Source organism: Frieseomelitta varia, unplaced genomic scaffold (genome assembly GCF_011392965.1).
Source record: "Frieseomelitta varia isolate USP_RPSP 00005682 unplaced genomic scaffold, Fvar_1.2 scaffold_411, whole genome shotgun sequence".
NCBI classification, from domain to species: domain Eukaryota; kingdom Metazoa; phylum Arthropoda; class Insecta; order Hymenoptera; family Apidae; genus Frieseomelitta; species Frieseomelitta varia.
Window position 1 is genome coordinate 915,587 of NW_025110159.1, and position 23,836 is coordinate 939,422.

Sequence of the window (23,836 nt, forward strand, 5' to 3'; positions counted from 1 at the left end):
TCTACTTGTTTTTTTTTTTTATTTTTAAACTAGCGAAAAATATATTTCTGTTCCTTCGACGAGCCGTCGCTCAAAACCGACACCGCCGACCGAAAGTTTTCAATCGAAAGGACAAAAGCAGAACGACACGCGGGGGAAAAAAAAAAAAACGCGCGAGAAACAAAGGGACGAATGATGAATGAAATCGGCACGGCGGTTTCTGCTCTCAAAAATTCCCTGGTAATTTCTCATTGTTATGCTCGTCCACTACAGGGTAGAGAGCTGCCCAACAGCGTCACAGACACGAGGCGCCGATAGCGCCTAGATGTCGTTGGGCGTGGTCGTTGGAAACGTTAAACAGAAAGGGTTGTCCGGTAATTATTGTTAATTAACATTTATGGAGACACGTACAGGCTCTTCCGACACTTTGGAAGCGGGAGAGCCGGGAGAGCCGGATCCTGATCCGTCACGAAGATACGACACCACCGAAAGGGAACAGAAGAGGCTCCATTATATTCTAATTGACGTTGCAGGGCTCTTGGCGCGATCCTGCTCGCAAGCGGATTTATTCCGAAGAAGACGTGAAAATTGCCTGTCGTTCGTGAGACGTGTTCGCTGGGAATTGCCCGGCCACTCGATTGTCAACATATTCGAAACCGAAGCGGAAGAAATCTTGTATCTTTCAATTTGCAATAATTCACCGTGTAGTGTCGTTTGATTAAAAACTGAATATAAATATATATATATATATATATATATATATATATATATATATATATATATATATATAATGGGGGTGTCCCATTTGAAATGACCCACGCAATTATTTAAGCAGTTTGGATGTTTCGAGTAAAAATCATTTCACTCCCCCCTCTCTTTTCCAGGGAGACGAATGTGCCATCAAAATTTGAGGATGAGTTTCGGTTTCTTAAATGGAGCCATGTATTCTTACTCAGATAAACGTGCAGCCGAGGTACGAAATTATTTATGAGAAAGAAAGTATTTGAAAGCGTTGCAATTAGAATTTTGGAATTTTCGTGGCAATTAATTGAATTTTCTACGACTCTGAAAAGAAATTTAAAAAGATAATTGAAAGATAAGAGTACATTTAACTAACTGTAATATCTATAAATTAAACCTCGTCTATTCCATTCGATTATTATCTTTTTCTGCTACAAATTCTTTTACTATAAATGTAATTTAATGGAAGTTCCATGCATGCAGCCAGGTAGCTCCACTGTTCATCGACCGAGAATCGATATCGAGAGATACCGATCGAACAACCATTTAGGGTTATTAGTAAAAGTCCGAAAGTCCGTGGTAAACGAGATAAACCTGGCGCGGGGCGAATCGGGCTAAAGCGTTGTTACGAAATCAATTAGGTGCGTTTACCGATCGAAACCGGCCAGCTCGAACGAAAGCAACGGCGAACAAACGCCGACTAATCTCGCGCGCATGTGTGTGTGTGTGTGTGTGTACAATGTCCCCCCTCGGGAATAAATAAACGCGTGTTCCATCGAGTTAGGAGTCGTGTTTCGCGAAACAAGTCGCTCGATTACGATCAGACCGCTGGTAAGTCGAGAACTCCGTGGAAAATACGTGTTAAATACATACCACCGTGTAACAGGTTTCGCGACCGTGCGCACGGCTTGCTTATTCGCGCTTGATCTTCCACGTCGAGTATCCGCGTGCACGGGCAAACAACACGTGTAACCCTTTTTAACTCTAACGTTCGAGTATTTAGCGTATCGTGCGAGTAATAATCGCGCTACACGGTGCAACGATTGTTTTGTAAAATTGTGATTGCACTTCATTGATTGTTTAACCGCCGGGCAACCGTCTATGTATTTTCGCACATTGCTCGTCGATCGATTATCAAACACAGCCTTCGTGAAATAAAAAAAACGACAAGCGTGTACCTTGTAGAAAGGTTTCGACATAATTTGATTGACAATTTGAGCGTTCGTTAAAAATTGATTCAAACCGATGAGATTGCTTCTCTAATTATGGTCAAGGGCCACCAGTCCGTGGAAAGTTTCAACATCTTCCCAAGAAATAAAAAATTCTTCGAGGAAAAAGTGTGTGGATGAAAAATCGAATGAATTAAAACAAACCACCTACGTGGTTTGTAATAAATAGTTTATTAATTTAGGAAGAACTGATAATTAATAAGAATTATTAATTAAGAAAAACTGAATAAATCCTTCCTTTCAAGACTTGTATGCTATCGAAACTCTCTACCCGAAATTTTACTCTTAAAACCTTCACACAGACACATGCAAAAAAAAAGAAAGTATTTTATGTCTTAAGACATAAGGCAACTAGACAAACAGTTCCAAATCTGATTTTTTTCACTGCGACAATAGTTACATACGTCGCTCTTACCTACAAAAATTCTGAACAATCCCGCAAATATACAGGGTGATTCACGTAATTTGCACACCTGAAGTAACTAAATTATGCGTAATACAAAAGTTGTACGGTTTTAAGGGAGGCAAAATATGGCGTATCAATTTTTTGTGGGTCTCGAAATTTCCAAGATCGTCTGTATTCCTTTTTATTATTTTAATATATGTATATTGTTGGATGACCAGCCAGGCCTGACAATACGACAATAAGACAACAACTCCCTTCGATTTACCATAGACAAAATTATAAAAAGACGAAGAAGTGTTAAAAGAAGAATCATCGTTAAACACGGTTGCAACAATAAAACCGCTGTCAAAAGTACGCAAGTGTCGTTTCTCTATATCCAACAATATTCCACATTCATCTTTATTTCACGTATTACTTCAGTTACATAACATCGTTCAAACTTCACGCTATGATTCCAACTCGCCGGCACAACGAAAGCATCTCCAGAAACAGCGACGGGGCCAGCACGCGAATTTCCTCGGAACGCGAGTCACCGCGAGCGATTCGTAATTCAAATAGCCGGATCACACAGCACCGAGACGAAACAGTTTATGAAATGAAGCTCGGTAATTAGCAGGCCGATCGGTAATATCGGGCCAAGATATTTTCGTGCTCGCATTTGGAAACTCTCGCTACGGAGCTCGTGGCCAGCGAGCATCACCGCCACGGCAGAAACGGCCGTAATTAGTCGACCCTTTGAGGTTTCAGACCCTCTACCCCAGCGTCGATATCAGTATAGTATAGCTCTCGCAGTAGAATCGTTGCTCCACACCCCTCCCACCCTCTACGCACCGGTGATGCCTCTTCTTTGCACGTGGGGCGAAGCACGAGCCGAGGGTGGTCGATGAAAACAACGCGGCCGAGTTTGTTGCCGCGCGTTTCGAAGTTCCTCGACTATTATTGGTACATTCAAATGTCGCTCGACTGAAACTGAACCGGCTTCTGCTCGACGATATCGTCGGGCAAACTTCAGGTTTTATTATTATTATTATTATTATTATTATATATCGAGTTGTTTGCGAAGTATTTTCAATTTTAAACAAAAAATAGAGTTTTCTTTTTCGATTAGATGGCTGTACACACACACACACACACACACATATATATAATAAAAATATATATATTTTTTTTTTGAATGTAACCAACAAAAACTTGCGACAGATCGGCGATTTCTGCCCCTGGGGGCGCGAAAATAATGTTGCTAATGGCGGAAAACGCAAAAAAGGAAAAATAGAGTTATAAATATAAATAAAAACACGAAAATAAAGTTACATGGTTTCGATTTGAAATATTATTAATTTAATTTGAGTCGTTTGATTATTGAGCTAACCTCAGAAAATTAACACTATTCCAAAGAAACGAACCTAAAAACAACTTCGAATTATTAAAACTTCAAACAACCAGCGCAGATGTGCATAAATAATAATTTGGGAATTACCGTATTATTATATTATAATAATTCGGGAATTATCATATTATTATATTATAATAATTCGAAAATTACCATATTATTATATTATAACAATCCGCGATTTTTTCTTAGGTTCGACTGTGAGGTTAGAATAACGACTGTAGAATAGTATAGTCGCGCAAATGCGTGATACTGTATCGAGTGTTGGAAGGATTAGTCATTCATAAAAGTTCGCCGCAAGATTTCCTAGCAAGCCTACTTACGAACATAGTCTTCTGCGAACGCCTTGATATAGAGAAATCGGAACTCGCGTTTAGAAATAGATCGGTCATCAGAATCAGGACTAGACGTGTCCCAACTTTGCCTTCGTAACTCGATGATGCTAAAACGATACACAGATCTCGCGCAAATTGCCCGATAATTTTGTTAATCCTGAATTCTTCAAAGATGAATTCTTCTTCTAAATTAAATCCATCGTGATCTTAATTAAAAAATTAATTAAAATACAATATGAATAAGTATCTTAAGCAGATAGTAAGTGTCACATAACAGGTTTCCATCGAAATTTACTGCCTGCTCTCATGATCTCTGCGAAATAATTCGTACTAAATATCTTGCAAATACAATCTAATCATAATAATTTCACGTATATATAGTTTATAGTTTCTGCATGCATAATACAGTTCCTGTAAACTTTCGTGAGTGATTATGTTTCTCAAACTGTGCTGCACACAAATATCTTCACGATCCCTAATAATTTATGCTGAATATTCATTCGTATTGAAACTACAATACACCGATGATAATTATAAAAATGGAAGTACTTTATGTATAATAGTATTTATAGTTCCAAGCGTTCGAACACTTTCGTAAGCGACAGTGTCCCCACCAGGATCGTTTATCCGCTAATAAGTTGCAGCTCGACGCCGACGATTAAAGCGCTGGAATCTGAAACGATCGTCTTAAATGAACGCCGCCGGCGCCAGAGCGGCGATCGATCCTCGAGCTTCCATTTCATGCGATTCGATGCAAATTCGAACGTGAAACTCGCAACAGGAGGGAGGCGAGGAGCCAATGTATTCGTCCGTGTTCCCCACGGCGCTGCTAGCGACAGGAGTAGCGATAGAACGACGAGTAATTAGACTAATCAATCGAATCGCATCGGCCTTGTACGCGTGTAGGTCCCTCCACGACGTGGAGGATTCACGACCGTCATGGTTCAGGACTTCAAAGGGTTCACACCGTGTCGCTACTGACTTTTCTGACGTCGCGACCAACGCGATGGATGGTTGCTATCAAGCTGCTGAGATCACCTCGATCAACTATTCTACGGATGAAATACTGTTCGATAATTTATAAAATTATCTGGTAAACGAATGGAGTTCTTCTCAAGTTGTACAATAATTGGGTACAATAATTGGAATTTTTAGATCAATATTAAATATTAAATATTTAGATATTAAATGACATTCAATATTAAATATTAAATAATATTAAATATTAAATATTTAGATATTAAATATTTAGATATTAAATATTTATATATTAAATAATATTAAATATTAGGTATTAAGATATTAAATGATATTCAATATTAGGTATTAAGATATTAAATGATATTCAATATTAAATATTTAGATATTAAACGACATTCAATATTAAATATTTAAATATTAAATAATATTAAATATTAAATATTTAGATATTAAATGACATTCGATATTAAATATTTAGATATCAAATGACACTCAATAATAAATATTCAGATATCAAATGACACTCAATATTAAATACTGAGATATCAAATGACACTCAATATTAAATACTCAGATATTAAATGACATTCAATATTAAATATTTAGATATCAAATGACACTCAATAATAAATATTCAGACATCAAATGACACTCAATATTAATTACTGAGATATCAAATGACACTCAATATTAAATACTTAGATATTAAATGACATTGAATATTAAATACTCAGATATCAAATGACACTCAATAATAAATACTCAGATATCAAATTACACTCGATATTAAATACTGAGATATCAAATGACACTCGATATTAAATATTCAGATATCAAATGACACTCAATATTAAATACTGAGATATCAAATGACACTCGATATTAAATACTCAGATATCAAATGACACTCGATATTAAAAACTCAGATATCAAATGACACTCAATATTAAATATTTAGATATTAAATAATATTTATTTCATAATTTAAATGAAATATAAATTTTAATAAAATTTACACGTTTATGTTACATATAAGAAAAATATGAATTATCCTACTCCGCAATCAGCATCGTTACGAGTAAGTACTTCCGCTCGCATCGATCAAAATCCTAAAAACAATCAACACTCGCTTCCAACTCCAAAGTGTGGAGTTTCGTCGCGGAAAATGTGAAATCCGATTTGAAATTTGCACTGGTCGCGTCGCGATGCTGGAAGTATCGCCGCTCGTTTCGAATGCACGCCGCGGCGGTTAACACCATGATTTAGCCATTTATTAGCGAAATTACGTTTGCCGTGGTACTCACACCCCTCACGCGCCAGGGGTGGAAGCCGCGCGTGGGTCGCTGTGTGCCTATCGTTTTCGACAAACAAGCGATTCGGTCGGGGGCGGGCGGCGTCCTTTGAAGTCCGTGACCGTGCCTCGATCGCGGCCATCTCTGGCATATTTCACGTGGAAAACGATACAAGGCTCCCGGTTTCTCCCCGTGCACGTACATATCTCTCTAATTACTAGAGGTGCTATAATTAAATTTAGGAGCTGCGTGACCTGCGTACCGTCGCCAACGCGGCGTGCATCGTTACCCGTCTAATTAATCTCCTTTGCTTTCGATTGCCTTCGATTTCGATTTATTGAAAACAACTCCGTTTCCATTCTCGTCCTTGCGATTCAGTTCTTCCTCTCATGCTTCATGTTTTTTTCTTTTCTTTCTAGTTTATTGGTCTTTGTGGAAACGGAATGCGCGAAAGTGTTGGCGCGATTCAGAAAAAAGAACAGTTTTGAACAGAATATTTCTCGAGAATATAAAAGGATATTAAGATCAGAGCTTAACCGGAGACGGTTAAAGTATAAAATTTGTATCGGGAAAGTTAAAGTTGAAGTGAATTTTGTATATTTCACGAATCTCTAAATGTAAATTTAAGAAATTAGAAAGAAATCGTTCCGACCATTTTGACAATTCTAGCGTTAATGTAAATCGCTAAATTTCGATTGGAAGATTGTCGATCTTTGTAAAATTAATTTCGAAAAATGCTATAAACGTTCACCACCAACGAAATCATTTCCGCAGTCCTGAATGAAATTTTCTCAAGAAGCGTTTTATATGAACGAAAATTTTTAGTATTTCAGTATGCTTTAATATTAAATAAATTAAAAAATTCAAGTACATTTTAGTACATTTGGTTCTCATACTAAAAGTTTTACAAACCCAAACAACTTATCCGGATTATCAAACAAAACAAAAATTTACAGAATTCAACAAAGATCAATGACCAAACGAATCGCGCTCCCTCTGTTAAAAATTAATTCTTCTCGCGATCGTATCGTCATCGTACGATCAAACTAACGATAATTGAAGAAATAAAAAAAAAAAAAAAAAAAAGAGAAAAGAAAAGAAAAGAAATCCCCATCTAATCGTAACCTAATTAAAAGCCAGTGAACGATACGATCGGGGAGAAAGGGAAAGTGGCAGGCTGGCTTTAATTTAATCTTCGCTTCGATCCGAAATGGAGCAACTCGGGCTTCGTTAGACGTAACACGCTCGCTGATTATCGCGAGCCAGATTATCGGGTACGCCTCTCGTTTGCAAAATAGCCACTGAGCGAACGATAACGGGACAGAGATAACCAGAGACGCGTACCAGGGCAAGTGTCGTCGGCTCGAGATAACGTTTCTACGGTTTAGGTGGCGTTCACGAGTGCCTGGTTAACGTGTCAACCGGTAATGAAACCGGTCACTCAACGAAATTCTCTCCTAAAAACGTCCCCTCCAAATCGTTCCCTCGTAAACATCCTCGAAATTTGTTTGCGGTAACCTGTCTGTGATATTTAGCAGACTACACAACTCTAGACGAAATTCACATGAAATTTACTGATTTCAAAAAGGTATAGGTGTCTTTTGAAATCACCTGTATGCGAACGTAATTTTTAATCTTCGAGCTGTACGTTAACTTATTGGGAGATTCTACGTTTCGCTTCTTGTCAGGTTCGTGTTGCTCAATTTTTATTAAATTTATTTAAATTAAATTGTTACTCAGTTTTTATTAAATTTGGAGAATGTCGAAGCTTTCCATCGTTTCATCTACGTAATATTGCAAGATTCACGATCTATAGACGAATCGAAAACCTGATTTTCAGATTCGTAAAATTTATATATTTCTTTTCTTTCTTTTTTTTTTTAATAAATAGTTTCCAGAGAAAGTATGAAATCAGACAAATTCGATTTGATTATCGTCAGAACAACTGAATAAAAATAAATTCATGTCACAATATTTTAACTCTTATGCAGATCAAAAAATTCTGTTCCAACTTATACGTCTCGTACAAATATCTGTTTTGTGAAATTTTTGTAGAAAGAAGAGTGTTATTATATAATGAAAGAAAAGAAAAGTAACTTTAGTCTCCGTGAGAAGAAGTAACTATTTTAGAACATTTAATTAAAAATACATTTTTATATTCAAGTACGATTCATTGAACATTCAGTGTTTCAACATTTGCTACGAATATTCAGAACTTTTTATTCAATATTAATGAACAAATTATCTGTTCTCCCGTCAGAAAGTTTTTCATTTTTATATTTATATTTTACTATTCTAATATACTATTTTTACTCCAATACACTTTTTCTCAAATATATCATACTAACATATTACTTTTTAAATATTTCACTATTCTAACTATATTAATTTTGCTATTTTATTTGTCTAACTTTTATTTTTGAGAAGATTCTTTTTATTTTATATTTGTCCTTTCTCATCGGGAATATAAGTACATTTTTTTTCGAGAAAGATCTATGTTTATATGTTATATAGAAGCTACTTGAAAATTGCTCGACTTTCTCTCGATTCCTAATTTATTCAAATTACAAAAATTCCACAAAATTTCAAATATCTCATCTATACTTACAGCAACAGCCACTCAAGGAAATTGCCTACAATATAAAACTCTTTCACAGAAAATAAAAAAAAAAATATTAAGCTACAAACATATCTGCGTCTCGATGGTGTGTGATCATTTGCAATTAGCAGCAGCGGTACGAGCAGTGATTCTTCGATCAATTGAACCTCCAGCAACGGTGCGCGTGCCAAGTTTTTTTCATCCTCGAGCCTCGAGCAACCGCGTTGTACTACGCGTTAATTAACGCACGTTACCTCGCGAACAATCACGAGGGTTTGACCCGCGACTTATCTCACAAACCTCTAATTAACGAAGGAACTATCCACTATCCGACCACTCGATAATCCACCGTTTAATTTGCCAAACTTTTTTTCTCCTCGCCGCGACGACAACATCAAAGACCAATGGGAACATCAAAGCGTGTATCAACGCCCTCAGCCGTGAGATTTCAGGCAATTTTTCTCGTCCCGCCGGAAATACCACGAATACCGACGCGTTTCACCAATTTTCCACCCTCTAACGTTTCACCCAAAGATCACGAGGAGAAAGATGTATGGACGTACATACGTATCTCGTTTCACGACTCGTTCGAACACTTCGATTGACTTTCTTCGCGAGTTTTCACAAAGTTCGACACAAATCGAACAGAAGTTTCTCTCTCTGATCCTCTGCTTTTAATCAGAGGGGGGGAAGGGTTGAATGTTGTGCACAGTGACGAGAAAAAAAAAAGCAGCACAATTTTTTGTCCCAAATTGCAACATTCTCTCCGTTTTAAGTATTTATATTTAAATGTAACCCAGGCAGAACGAATGATAAGTTTATTACTTCTTAATCATTTCTATCCATACCGACGAGTACAAAAGGAAAAGGTGGCCACTTGTTGTATACGGTTCGGTCGCTCGTTATGGTCCGCGCACCAGTTGCCAGCGCAAGGTGTTAAAATTGACGTTTTCTTTTTTCGCGTAAAAATGTCTTACTCTAGAGCGTGCGGTTGTTGTACATAAAAATTAAAATTATTATAAATAATTTTACTTGTTCTTATAAATTAATAAATAAATTATCAAATCAATTTCTACATCCAATAATTACATTAATAAATCAACATATAAATAATAAGTCAAAGATATATTCTATTAAATTATTATTACTGAAATAATACGAAATTAGCTTGCTCTCTTCAAAAAAAAAAAAGAAATTCTCAATTTCGTCTCGTTCCAAAGACGAATTCATTAATCCCATATATAATGGGCAATTCTTTTTTCGTTCCTATCCCGACCATTGACCAAAAAAATCGTTGTTCCACCCCTCTCCCTCTCCCTAAATTGCCAAAGAAATAAATCCGCGATTGTTTTTCTCGTTTCTTTTAATTAACTTTGCTTAACGGTGCTCGACGGTACAAAAGCGACGTCTTCGCGGTACAATATCGTCGCGGTAAACATCGTTAGACGGCATTAAAGGAAACCAGCCGGCGAAGTGGCACGCTAATTGCAATAACAATAGGTCGCTTTGAAACTTTCTCCTTGGATGACCGTGTTCCGAGCCTCGAGGGCCTTCTAATTAACGAGCGCGCGTGCCGCTCGTGCAAACCTTCTCTCATTCATAGATTCGTCCGTCATTCATGTCCGTGGACCGAATGCACGAGAGACCGGCGACCTCGACGCCACGTTCGACGATCTCTTCAAGGACCAACGCCGAGCACGACCGCGAATGCAATAACTTTGTAAGTTTGATTCCTCGTCTTTTACAGAGCGTTCTCAAAATGGTACCACCTGTCTATCTAATCACTATATTCTACGCGTAAAAGTAGATTTTCTCCGTAAGACGACGTTCCCCGTTTTCGTGAAAATCGAGCTTGAAAATTGCATTCGATGTGCTTTGAATCTAGCTAGAGAAGAAGATTAATTGATGAAAGATCATTCTACGTGCGAAAATAAATGAAGAATGTGGAATAAAATTTTTTTCGTCGGATGAGAAAATCGAGTTTGATTTTGAAAATAACAAATGTTCGAGGATTATAAGGGATTACAGGGAGAATGACAAATGCAAAGAGTTCGTAATTAATTCAGGTCACGTATTTGCAGTTATTTAAATATTTTGTTTGATATTCAATTTAATATTCGTTACTGTACGATTATTTAATTTAATGTTTTATTTAGTACTTCTCTGTGGCCGGACTGCCAGTGGAATCAAGTACTTATTGAAGCTACCACTTTTCAATCTGAGAACTGAATGTCAATGTATGTTTTGTGTAACTCAAAGTTAAAATCAGTTCATTTCATTTTTATTCGGATATTTATCATTGTATGATCATTTAATTTGGTATTCTATTTAATGTGAAAATAGAATATTCTCGGCGAAGCAAATAATTTTCTCGAAAATAGAAATTTGCTTAAACATTTGTAATCTGGCAAATGAAATTGCAGCCGATCAGTTTCGCTTGTCGAAAGGCTCATTTTCCCATAAATATGTGTCTCGTTTTAATTCTACCTTGTAATTATTTCGATAATCACAAATTTCATTTCAACGACGTGAACGAAGAGAATTCTAAATCATTCGGAAATCATATTTTGTCTGACAATTTTATCAAACGCGCGAGATACAACGCACGTCGAATCGTTTCGCAAGCACGTAATAAAGGGAAAGGATTTTCACGTCCGCTTATAAAAAGACGAAACGTTTCATTGTTATTGCCCGGATACACCCGGAATTACGAGCGATTTAAACAGAAACGACGATAATTCCGTACTACAATATCCCCCGTGTCAAGTGCCTTCGACGTCGAAACAGACAGCCGCACTTAACCATAGAACTTTGACACGGGGATGCAATCGCATCGACAGCCCCCGATTATTGCCCCCGATGTTCAAGCTACCGCTTTCTCCCATCGAGGACAAAATACGAGAGTGTCCGTCAGGAAGAGAAAATTCAGAGAGAGAGAGAGAGAGAGTCACAAAATTTCCCGAGGGCGAAACGTTCTGTTATTCGTTTCCATCAATTTTACCTTCCACTGTTAATCCATTTGGAAAGAAAAAATTCAGAAACGGTAGAAACTATTTCGACGCTATTTTCAATGAAATTCTGATTAAATTACGAAATCAATTATGGAATGAATAAATTACGATTAAATTGAAATTGATTGAATTAAAAATTATTTTTGATGAAACAACAAGGGAAGATCGATAGTAAATACATTTATTTATCAGGTCGTGTCATTTTTATGTAAAAGATTGACGTTGGATATTTTTGAAAATGATCGCCGAGTTTTAACCGATATGCGTTTGATAAATTTGCACCTAACGATTTCTAACGAGATAACATCCTTGTCTTTTTTTTAAAAACGATAAACTTGGTTTTCGAAGGCTCTGTCACTGAAAATTTTCCGACGCGGGAAATAACTTCAAACTTCCCAAAACTTTTGAAAATCTACTAGAGAAATATCCAAGGAACATGATCTAATTTAAATTCATACAAGAAAACAGTATAAATTTAAAGGATAGTGAACATTCGAGAAAAAGCTCGTTCAGAAAGAAAAAAAATAAAATTTAAAATTTATTGAAAAATATCTTTTCTGAGTATGTAGAATGTAATAAGCTTTCGGGACCAACTCATCCCAAACGTCGAACAGACACAAATCCGTTTCACGTGACACGATGTACATGATAACATTTGTAAAAACAAATCGTTATAAAATTAAATAAATCAGATTTATTTAATTATAAATGAAATTACAATTTTCGAAAAATAAACAAATCATATCTATTTAATTACAAATAAAATTATAATTTTAATAATAAATCATATTTATTTTCCCAAAATTAAATGAATAATATTTGTTTTCATATTCATTCACGTGATATTATTAATTAAAAGGAGTAAAGCAAACTTTACACAAAAAGTTTTTCACAAAATGAAACAAGCTTCTTCTTAGAAACCATTTGCAGAAACAGTGTCGTGAAGAAGGGGGAAATTCTCGATCGAATTCCCGATTCGAAGGGAATCGAAACAAGAGAAACGCGTTCCACGGAATCCAAAGTACCAAAGAACGATTTGTCACGTGCCATATCTTAATATAGGTACTTACTCCTTGCCCTTTCCTTTGATTCTCCACGGAACCTTTTAAAATCTTACACATCTCGCGATAACGACCACGGTGAATCCGAAGAAAATCTCTTCGATTAATGATGCCGCAGATAACCTGCAACTGGGGCTCAACGTCACCCAGATATAGATAGAGACACGGTCCTACCGGGGATGCCCGGACGTTATCAGATCCCGGTCCCTTGGACCACTCACTGGCTGAGAAATTTGTCCTCGAGGACAACGTTACGCGGTTGATACACTTTCCTAAACTAACTTTCCAGGACCAGGAAATTTTGAAACTTTTCGCAAAATAGACACGTTTGTTAAATTCGATTAAGAAAATATTTTCAATTAAGAATATATTTAATATAATAATATAATAATATATAATAATAATATAATAATATATATAATAATATATCAACTATAAGACTGCGAATTCAAAAATATACAGTTCCATCACGTAAATTTCATTTGAAACATTTTTCTATATAGCAGAGGTGGCTAACTGGCGGCCCTTAACCTTACTTTGCTAATCGGTAGCACTATCCCCCCCACTGCATCCACATTCTTTATATTAAATATAAAGAAATATAAATATAAATTAAAATATAAAACATATAAAACATATAAAATATAAAACATAAAACATATAAAACATAAAACATATAAAACATATAAAATATAAAATATAAATAAATATAAGTATAAATTAAAACATATATAAAATATAAATAAATATAAACATAAATTAAAACATATATAAAATATAAATAAATATAAATATAAATTAAAATTAATCCCAATAATAAATTGGTTAAAATAAATATAAATTATTATATATATGCACGGTAAGATAGCGTAGAGTAAGGATAGTCCCAATTCCAAGAATTGAGAACAGGGAATGGCAACAGACGATTAACTGGGGACTACTGCAATTTAAGAAAATTCATGTGGGACACTCTATATATATCTCGTCCACACAAACGGAACGAATATTCTCTCTCTCTCTCTCTCTCTCTCTCGAGAGAGAGAGAGAGAGAGAGAGAGAAGGATGAACCAGAGACTTTCGTTCAATAGCTGACGCGCTCTAAGTTTCGCTTTGATCGCTGGTTACTTTCCTCTGCCTGCTAGAACCAGGCACAGGCTTTGCACTTTCACGCGAGTGAACAGGTAAGTCACGTTACGCCTTTATTGTGCTTTCAGACAACGGTGTTAGCGGCATTCTACCTCCGCGCGTTTTTCTTGTTAACGCTGCCGCGCCTCGAGAAACCGAGAACAGTCGGGAAAAGTTGCAGCCGGCAATCAGTTATGTCTGTTTCTTCGTAACAACCGGAGGAGGTAGAGGAAACACCTCTCCGAGTGCTTGGCAGAACTTTTCGTGTACTGGATTGCGCGAGATTTTATCCCGGAATCCCCTCCCGATCGATCCCGCCAGATAACTCTGCTAATTTCATTCCCGGGTCGAATTTCGGCCAACTTCTTAGTAAACTGGATGAAACGAAGTTGAGCAGTGACGAACGAAGGAGAGTTTGAAGTTGGTGTTTTGTATGACACTCGCACGTATGCACGCGAAAGCAAAGAACTTTCATGTGAGAATTATGTGCGTTGTATAACACGTTTTGAAGTTTGATCAATTTTACTATTAGTTTTTTTGTTAGTAATTTTTGAAGTAATTTGTTAGTAATTTTATCAGGCGCTGAAATTTTTTTTCTCTTTTCAAACGTTTTCGAAATTTTATTATTTACTGAAAATGTTCTCGTTCATTGTGAAGCGTGTGGTTAGTAAAATAGAGAATAGCATCTTAAGCATTGAATAAAGTGTTGAATATAGAGGCTTGTTGATACAATGAACTGTTAAAATACTTATTTATATGATACATGTGAAATATATGCTTGTATTAAATTACGCTTGTACAATTACGAGAAACTATGGTTTACAACAGTGATAATAAAATTTCAGAATATTTTATACAACATGCATAACATATTCACGAAAAGTTGCAATAATTGTAAATTTGGATACTTTTGTGAACAACCGTATAGATGTGAAAAATTTCATTTCTGCATGTACACAGTTTATAAAAAATACTACGAATTATCTTCGACCTCGAGAAAAAAAAATTATTGCTCCAATTATATTATTTGATAAATACACGCACTAATATAAATAATTCTCACGACAGAATCCACTGTGAGTAGAATGACGATTTTCAGTCAGACCAATCTGATTCTTCAAATTACTTCCGCTCTAAAATCAAATCCGCTTTGGAATATTACTTTTTAACAACTATTTCAACGGGGGAAAAGTATCGAATTTTTTTCAACAAAAATTTCTGCCGCAGAATTTTTTCACTTTATTGGTTTTCAAAATTTTCATCGCAGAATTCTATATGCACGTACGAACCATTTGGTTCGAGCAGAAAGCTGCAAAAATTTTTTAACCAACTCTGTAAATTGAAAAGCAGAGGGACAGCGTTGCAAATATTCTCTCTCGTATTTATGAAATTTTCTACAGCTTAGCTCTTTCTCGTGGGGATTTTCTACAGTTTGTATCATCTTTTTCTAACAAACTCTTCTAATTCTTTTTGTAATAAAAAGAAAAAAAGAACTCGTGAAAGTACCTACTTCATTCGTTCCCCAAGAATTAAACTTGGCGAAAAATTGAGAAATCGACGAAAGGAGATTTTTGGCATAAAAAGAATTTCCCGAATAAAATTTTCGAGCAATCGAAAATTCGCTATGAATTCGCGGGTCCATTTATTATGGATCCTATCTTGGAAAACTCGAACCGCCCGCAGAGTATGTTAATTACAGCGATCAAAGAGCGGAACTAATTGAATTGAGCGCGGTAAAAAGTTTCAAGCCAAAAATTAGCATAAATTAAAAGGGTCGTTAAAATCTTTTTCAAGGCTGTTCGCGGGACGACGAGGGCTCGATTAGGGCCGTTTCGTAGCCGGTCGATTCGGCAGAACGGCACTCAGATACGTGTGTCAGATAGCAACGTCAATTTGTAACCGATCCACCGAAAAGATTTTATCGTTATTGAGAACCGAGTGTGTTTCCCCTCGCGAGTTTATTTCATTTCGTACGTTTTCGTAAAAAAAAAAAAATTCCCATCTCTCTGTTCGGAAATTAAACCTTCTACCAATACAATAATTCCTCTTTTTTTTTTTCTTGGCTTGGTTTTTAGTACTCGTGTCACTCGTATTTTGTACAACTGATCTTGAACGTTTTGTCGAACTCCTCTCTGCGTTTGTGACTATTCTTTGCACGTAACATTGGTACAACTTCTAACGAATAGAATTCAGAAATGTTATTTAAATTTAAACAAACGTGCATAAATTTTATTTACACGCAACTTTTAAAATAATTAATCTCCGCTCTTTCAAACTATTAATTGTAGATTCTACTCGGCGAAAGTTAACTATATATTATAAAAAACAAAAAAAGAATCGGAAATTCAGTGTGTGCAGAAATGAACTTTTTCCTTTAGAAATTTAATTTCTTGATACAAGATGCAAGAGTAGAAAATTCTGCGTGCTGAAAGAGGAAATTCAGACTAATTTTCTCTCTAGAAATTCAATTTTCAATACAAGAGCAAAAAATGCTGTGTGTTCAAAGAGGAAATTTGAGTCAGCTTTCTCTCTAAAAGTTTAATTTTCGACACGGGATGCAAGAGCCAGAAATCCCGTGTATTCAAAGACGAAGTTCAACCTAATTTTCTCTTCAAAATTCAAAAATTCAACGTTCGAAATGAGAACCATACAAAAATGAGAAATCCAATGTGTTCGTAGGCGAAATTCAATCTTTAAAAATTCAATTTCTAATGCAAGACGCAAGAGCCAAAAATTCTGCGTGTCCAAAGACGAAGCATGATTCAACCTACTGTTTTTTTAAATTTAAAAAAAGGCACAACGAGTCAGAAATTCCACACGCACATCAGACGAAGTTCAGCTTAATTTTCACCTTGAAAATCCAACAGTCCGACAGAAGCGTGTACACACACACTCTCTCTCTCTCTCTCTCTCTCTCTCTCTCTCTCTCTCTCTCTCTCTCTTTCTAGCTTAAATTGAAAAAGAAACAACGAAGGAACAGCTGTTCGACAAAAGCTACGGTCACGGAATTTCACTTGCGCAACCGGGCAACGCGGCCGTGCAGAACTCGCGTAGGAACAATCTAAGCGCTGTCCACGGTGATTTATAACGTTCCCACTCGATGAATAGGGCCTTAATCATCTATCCTGCCGCGATTAATTATTATTCGTAACGGCGACGGCCACAGCAGCGCGTGTCACGCTATAGCTGGACACGTCAATGATCATCGGGCACGATTCCACGGATCCGGCGATCCATTTCACGGAATTATTCATTCACGCTCGCAACGTTGTTCAACCCTTATCTGCGACCTTAAACTGACATTTTCATTAGTTCCACTAGGCGGGATTTGCGCACGAGCGATCGCTAGCGATCGTTCGTTCTATCCTTTAAAGCACACGGTTGCGCAATTAATTCCTTCTTCACTTTCAAGTGTGTGTTTTATGCACACGATGCACGATTAATCGCGAGAGGAGGGGGAAATGTCATGCTAACTGAGAAAGTGATGCGTGATGTGTCGATAAAATTCTATGTTGATGACAGATACTGTGTATTTTCCTGTTTCTTTTTTTTTTTTTTCATTTGAGAAATTTAAAGACGTTAAGATGCACTGAATGCACGTTGTAAAAATACGTAAAAATATTCGAAGTACAAAGGTAAAACGTTTTTTTAATATTATATATTTCATTATATTGCACGTTCCACTTCGTAGTGATATTTATAATAATTATATAATGTATATAATTATGATAAATATATTATATCATGTATTATAATATATAATATTATATATAATATATAATTAATATATAATATATATCACGTATTATAATATATTAATTTTTATATTATTATATTATATTTTATACTACTATATTATTATATATTACAATAATTATTTATATTAATTATTTATACAATAATTTTTATAGTAATTTATAAATATTACTATATACTATGATAATTATTTTCGTATATTTATAATATATAATATATAAATGTTAAAATCGCATAAATTATATTACACGTTCCATTTCATAGGAATTAATTATTACCTAAAGTCGTCAATCTTCTTCCCCTCCAAACTCCCGTTTTCGCATCGCATTTTTCAACGTGACTGAGTTTACTTTCCGTTCCGACAAACAGTAGTATAACAAAAAGATGCGAAACACACTTTTTCGTCGGTAAAAGTTATTAAGGGCAACAAGAGAACGACGTTAATCTTAAAAACGAGTCCTGATCAGGCTGCTCGAACGAAACAAAAGGGAATCGCGAAACGAAGGCAGGCGGCGTAACGAAAGCAGCAAGAAAATAGCCCATGTTCAGCGTTGGCGAATGCTCGCGAGAGCTTGGCCGAAATTCGGCGTTAGCCGGCAGCGGGCGGTAATTACGAAATAAATATAAAAGTAAACCGAAAGTATTCGTATACGGGCGAATATTCCGAAGCACGCGCCCCGCTATTTTATCCCTACATTTTATTACTCTTTTATCTGACCCCGGGCCGCTGAGGTGTTCGTAATTAAAATTAATTCGCTCGGTCGTGAAAAAAACCTACCGAATAATTCCCGCCGGCTGCGCGGTACCCGCGCAAAAAGTCTCTTAATTCGTCGACGTAACGTACTCGTTTTCATCGCGAATTTCCACGAGGCTCTCTCTTCTGCATCTCTCGAGCGAGCACGCAGAGAGAAAGAACGACGTACGCGATCGTTCGGTTTCTCCCCTCCGTTGGATTCGATCAAAGAGCCTGATTACACAACGTCAAAGAAACGAGACCGTCCCGGCGAGTTGCGCGAGCACGAGTTTCCAGTCCGAGTATTATCCTAATTCGCGCCCGTACGTGTCGTATTATAAACGAAGCTCCAGCGAAGCAGAATCAAGATAATGCTCACAGTCCCAGTGATCTTTCTCAATTTTATTCAAGTAAAACAAAAAAGCAAGAAATTAATTCTCCTGATCTGAATCACGAGAGCAGTTTTTCTTGAAGAGATTGGGAAATGAAAATTAAACGTTGCAGCATCAAATGTTTTAACATCGTTCTTCAATTCGTAGAAATGCGTAAAAAGATAGAATATATTATTTTCATCATTATCAATGTACAAAATTCACCAAAAGTACTGGTGAAATATTAATAATAAAAATAGGTCAGATTAGAAGTTAAGTTAGTTCAATTTACTTCCATCATTTAACTAAAATTAAGATCAACGTGATCCAGACTACAAAATAAATTTTCAAAATTCACCAAAAGTATTGGTAAAATATTAATAATAAAAATAGGTCAGATTAGAAGTTAAGTTAGTTCAATTTACTTCCATCATTTAACTAAAATTAAGATCAACGTGATCCAGACTACAAAATAAATTTTCAAAATTCACCAAAAGTATTGGTAAAATATTAATAACAAAAATAGGTCAGATTAGAAGTTAAGTTAGTTCAATTTACTTCCATCATTTAACTAAAATTAAGATCAACGTGACCCAGACTTCAACAGAAAAAAAAAAAAAGAAAAAGTGAATTTAAAACATTTTTCCCCGTGTAGATTTTTCGTAGATAACCCGATGAAAGTTAATTAATCTCAACACCGAGAAACGTAATTCATCGTTCCGCTGCGTAATTATCGTGCTCTAAATAACCTTCCTCGGGGAAAAAACGAACAACTCTTTTAATACGGTCGTACATACGTGGAACTTAATATCATCGCTCGTCGGGGTGCCTCTAAACACGCCGAAATGAAATTTTTCGTCCGACCATATCCCTTAATTAAGAGTCACCCCATTATTGGCATCAAACGAAATTGTTCTGTACAGAGAGGATCGCGCCAAAGTATTCGAGAGAGCCCCCCCCCCCCCTCCCTAATTTCTCTATCGTACTCGTTGTTGATAAATAGCAACGAACGAAAGAATTCGGAGGAGCTAAAGTTCAAATTTACCGGTGCGATCGCGCTGTTCAGATTTTGTGTCGAACAGTGGCACAGCTCAATTTATTTACAATGCACTCGTCGTTATAGCGTCATGTCGTATCGAGGCTTCCTCTTCCAATTATTTTCTTTTCGATTACAAATCTAAACCACAGATCAGTCAGTTTCTAATTTATTTATAGCAGCTACATCGAGGAAGCGCTGTCGCGTATTTTTCGTCCCAAATATGCAATATTTCCTCAGTTTTAAGTATATTTAAGTATATTTAAGTATAACCTTAGGCAAAACAAATAATAAACTTGTTAAATTACTTCTCGATAATTTCTATTCGGTGATATGATACCGACGAGTTCAAAAAGAAAGCGACGAATTATTGTATACGGTTCGGTCACTCGTTATGGTCCGCAATCAGCCGCAAGTGGTTAAACAGCCACTGACGCTAAAACGAGTTAACTGATCGATCGCATGCAAATGAGATTTGCAACGACACCTCCCAGAGATATACGTTGAATATGCAAGTGCCTACTTTGTGAAAGTGAAACGAAAAAAGATATACTCGAAAGGTGGAGCGAGCGAGAAACGCGAGAAAGAAGATTTCACCAGACTTTCTGAAGCTGTATTTCCCGAGTTGTGAAACCGATAGTGTGAAGAGTAAATGCAACTAATTGTTATAAATTGTATCTGAACGATCAGGTGGACTGTGTTCGATCAAATTCCAGCCAAATAATAAAAGTCACCATTTTCAGAAAAACGATGTATCACATATTATGAAGTAGAATCGCGATGAGACGTATCTTATCAACTTTTATCAATCAAAATCTCAGATTCTACAATGCACTTCAACTCTAGAAACAATCAAAACTGTGACGACCAATTCTGACAAAAATAAATTTCTTATATAATAAAATTATATAATAAAACTGACATAATAAATTTACTACACTAAACGTATTATAATTTATTATCATCGAAACGTTCTGCCACAGAACGATCGTTTCTTTATTTTCAAATTTAATTACGCGATCCACACTTTGAGAAGCTCTGACTTTCAGAAGATAATTGCTCGAAAAACGTTTCAAACGGGACACCCAGTATACACACGGTGCACACATTTTTTTCACAACTGCAGGCTCCAATATCCTCCGTCTGTCGCAAGAAAATTAACAGCCGCGGTATCGGAATGAATTTCCAGACTTGGACCGTACAGTCGCGACAATTGATCCTAAACGAACAGGCGCAGGACAAAAGGGTTAAGTCGTTAGAATTACCGGCGACGGAGGCGCGACACGCCGCGCGAAACGTCGTTAATTTCGGAATAATCGTCGCGTATCGACGCGAGCGAGCATTCGCCGTCGCCTGCCGCACGTTCCAATTTAATATGGAAATCCTGCGCTACACCCTATCGAGAAAATCAATTACGTCTAATGAATACAACATGAAGGGTTAAAGGGTTCGGCAGGAATCTGCGCGCACTTTTCTCTCCCTCCCAACCCCGGGGCACAGAGCTGCAAAACGTTCGACCGCCGGAGAAAGAGAGAACAGGGTGAAAATTCTCAGTTGAATCGCGGCCGCCGCGACAACGTTCGCCGAGATCATTCGATTAAACGTGACTGCATTTCGAATGAACTGCTATCCGCGACACCGATAAAACGGAGCAGTCAGTTGGACGGAAGGTTAAGACAGCCAATTAATGGAATTATTGGGGACAATTTTAGGGCGAGGTAAATTCGTTCGTCTCAGGCCTGAGTTCACCTGTGAATTTTCGTGACTTTTATATCGACACAGCGAGCTCTTTCTCTCCAATAAGATTGTAATTAGAAAATTAACAAAAAGTAAAACTGATCAATGTATAATTCTGAGAGGTTAAATAAGCAACTCCTATAGCGATCATACAACTCATTCTATGTCCACAGTTAGAAAAAAAAAAAAGAAGAAAATGTAGAAAAATATAATCAAGAGGCAGAGAAATGAATTCTAGATTTAATGAACACGCTTTGTCGGGACGTGTTCGTGATAATCATCGCGCGTTGCTTTTTTTATTCAGTTGGAAATTGAAAGAACATTAACGACAGAAAAAAAAAAAAAAAGAAAGGAGAGGGAATTTAACTAGAAGCTAACGAGCTACATTGATTTCAAAAAGTAGAAACGAAAACCACGGTTGGAAGTATTTTCACGCGAAACTGCGAGACTTATTCTATTACGGTTACGTCTAACGAATGCAACCGTGAAGGGTTTGAGGGGATTCAACAAAAATCAACGCGCGTCTCAACCCCGTCAAAAAACGCGGCTAACCGAATTCACGGCCGAGTTGGCCGAAGAAATGCGATTTGTCACAGCTGCGAACGGCGCAGTTGCACCGCATTAAGCAACGTCGACGCGACGTCAATTAAAGATTACACAGAATTCAACCCTTTCGCGCGGTAAAGGCTAATGGACTTTCAAACGTTTAACGAATTACCACTACCGTTGTTATGTCGTGACTGGAATTTGATAAGCCTGACTTGACTGTTTCATCCCGTCACTGTGCGTGGCAACGAGTTACTATTAACTAATTTAATTGCATTACGAGGAAAGAACGTGACAAGAACATATTTTTTTTTTTATTTCTCCATGGAGAATCAGTTTCAAGATTGGTTGTGCAATTCTTGTGTCAAATTGTCTTTACATTTTGATGATAAAAATGGTTTTTCTTCTTTATTAAAATTCCATTGCAGAAATAAATCATGTTTGTTTTCTTTTTCTTTTTCTTTTTTACAAAGAAGATCAGTTTTTAGATTGACTATGCTGTCGATCAGCTTTGAAATTGTCTTTATACTTAATTTTCGAGATAAAAAAAATGCTTTTTCAGCTCTGTCGAAATTCAGAAAATTGGAGTTCCATTACAGAGATAAATCATGTTTCTTATTTGTTTTATTTTTCTCTTTTTACAAAAAAATCAGTTTTTAGATTGACTATGCTGTCAACTTTGAAATTGTCTTTCTACTCAATTTTCGAGACAAAAAAAATGCTTTTTCAGCTTTGTCGAAATTCAGAAAATTGGAGTTCCATTACAGAGATAAATCATGTTTCTTATTTATTTTATTTTTATTTTTTTACAGAAAAGATCAGTTTTTAAATTGACTATGCTGTCGATCAACTTTGAAATTGTCTTTATATTTGGTTCCGGAGATAAAAGTGCCGTTTTGCTCTTCTCGATTCGATTCAATCAATATTGCGTGTATGTTAACAACTACGCGCTCGACTGCCATAAAATTCAATTTTTTTCCGATCAATTATTTTCGAGATCCTCGGATTTTTAATGTTACATTGGAATTTTTCTGTTCAATAATGAGAATGTCAAAAATGTTCTTATAACGTTCTTCTTTCCCACGATCTCTTTGTCATTTTCATTGAAAAATTGATCGTTCCAACCCATCCGGGCAATCGAAAGTGCCGGATCCGTCGCGTGGAGTACGCTTTGTCCTCGCGCGCTCTATAAATAACCGATACGAAAAACCGGCCGTTTAAAAGACCGGAAAGCCAAACTAACAGTCGCGGGTAAAAAGAAACGGCGGTCCACCCACCGAAACAACTCGAGTGTTCTTCGCCGCTTAAAGCTCTTAAAATATTTGCCTCTGAACCGACCGGCAAAAGTCACTCAAACAACCCGATTCGCCGCTTATTTTCAGCCAGGGTGTTACACACGAAGAGATCGTTTCACAGACGCGTAGAAAAACCGGACGTGCACCCGAGCGTACCGGCTTCTATTTACCCAACCGAAATCCCTACTTTTGTTCGCCAAAGAGCAGAAAAAA

General features: G+C 36.5%; 1 protein-coding gene across 1 annotated transcript in view; it reads right to left on the bottom strand.

Moving 5' to 3' along the window:
- LOC122531693 overlaps positions 1–23,836 on the bottom strand; it is a 187,601-nt gene that overhangs the window by 137,488 nt on the left and 26,277 nt on the right. The gene's annotated exons all lie outside the window — the stretch shown is intronic.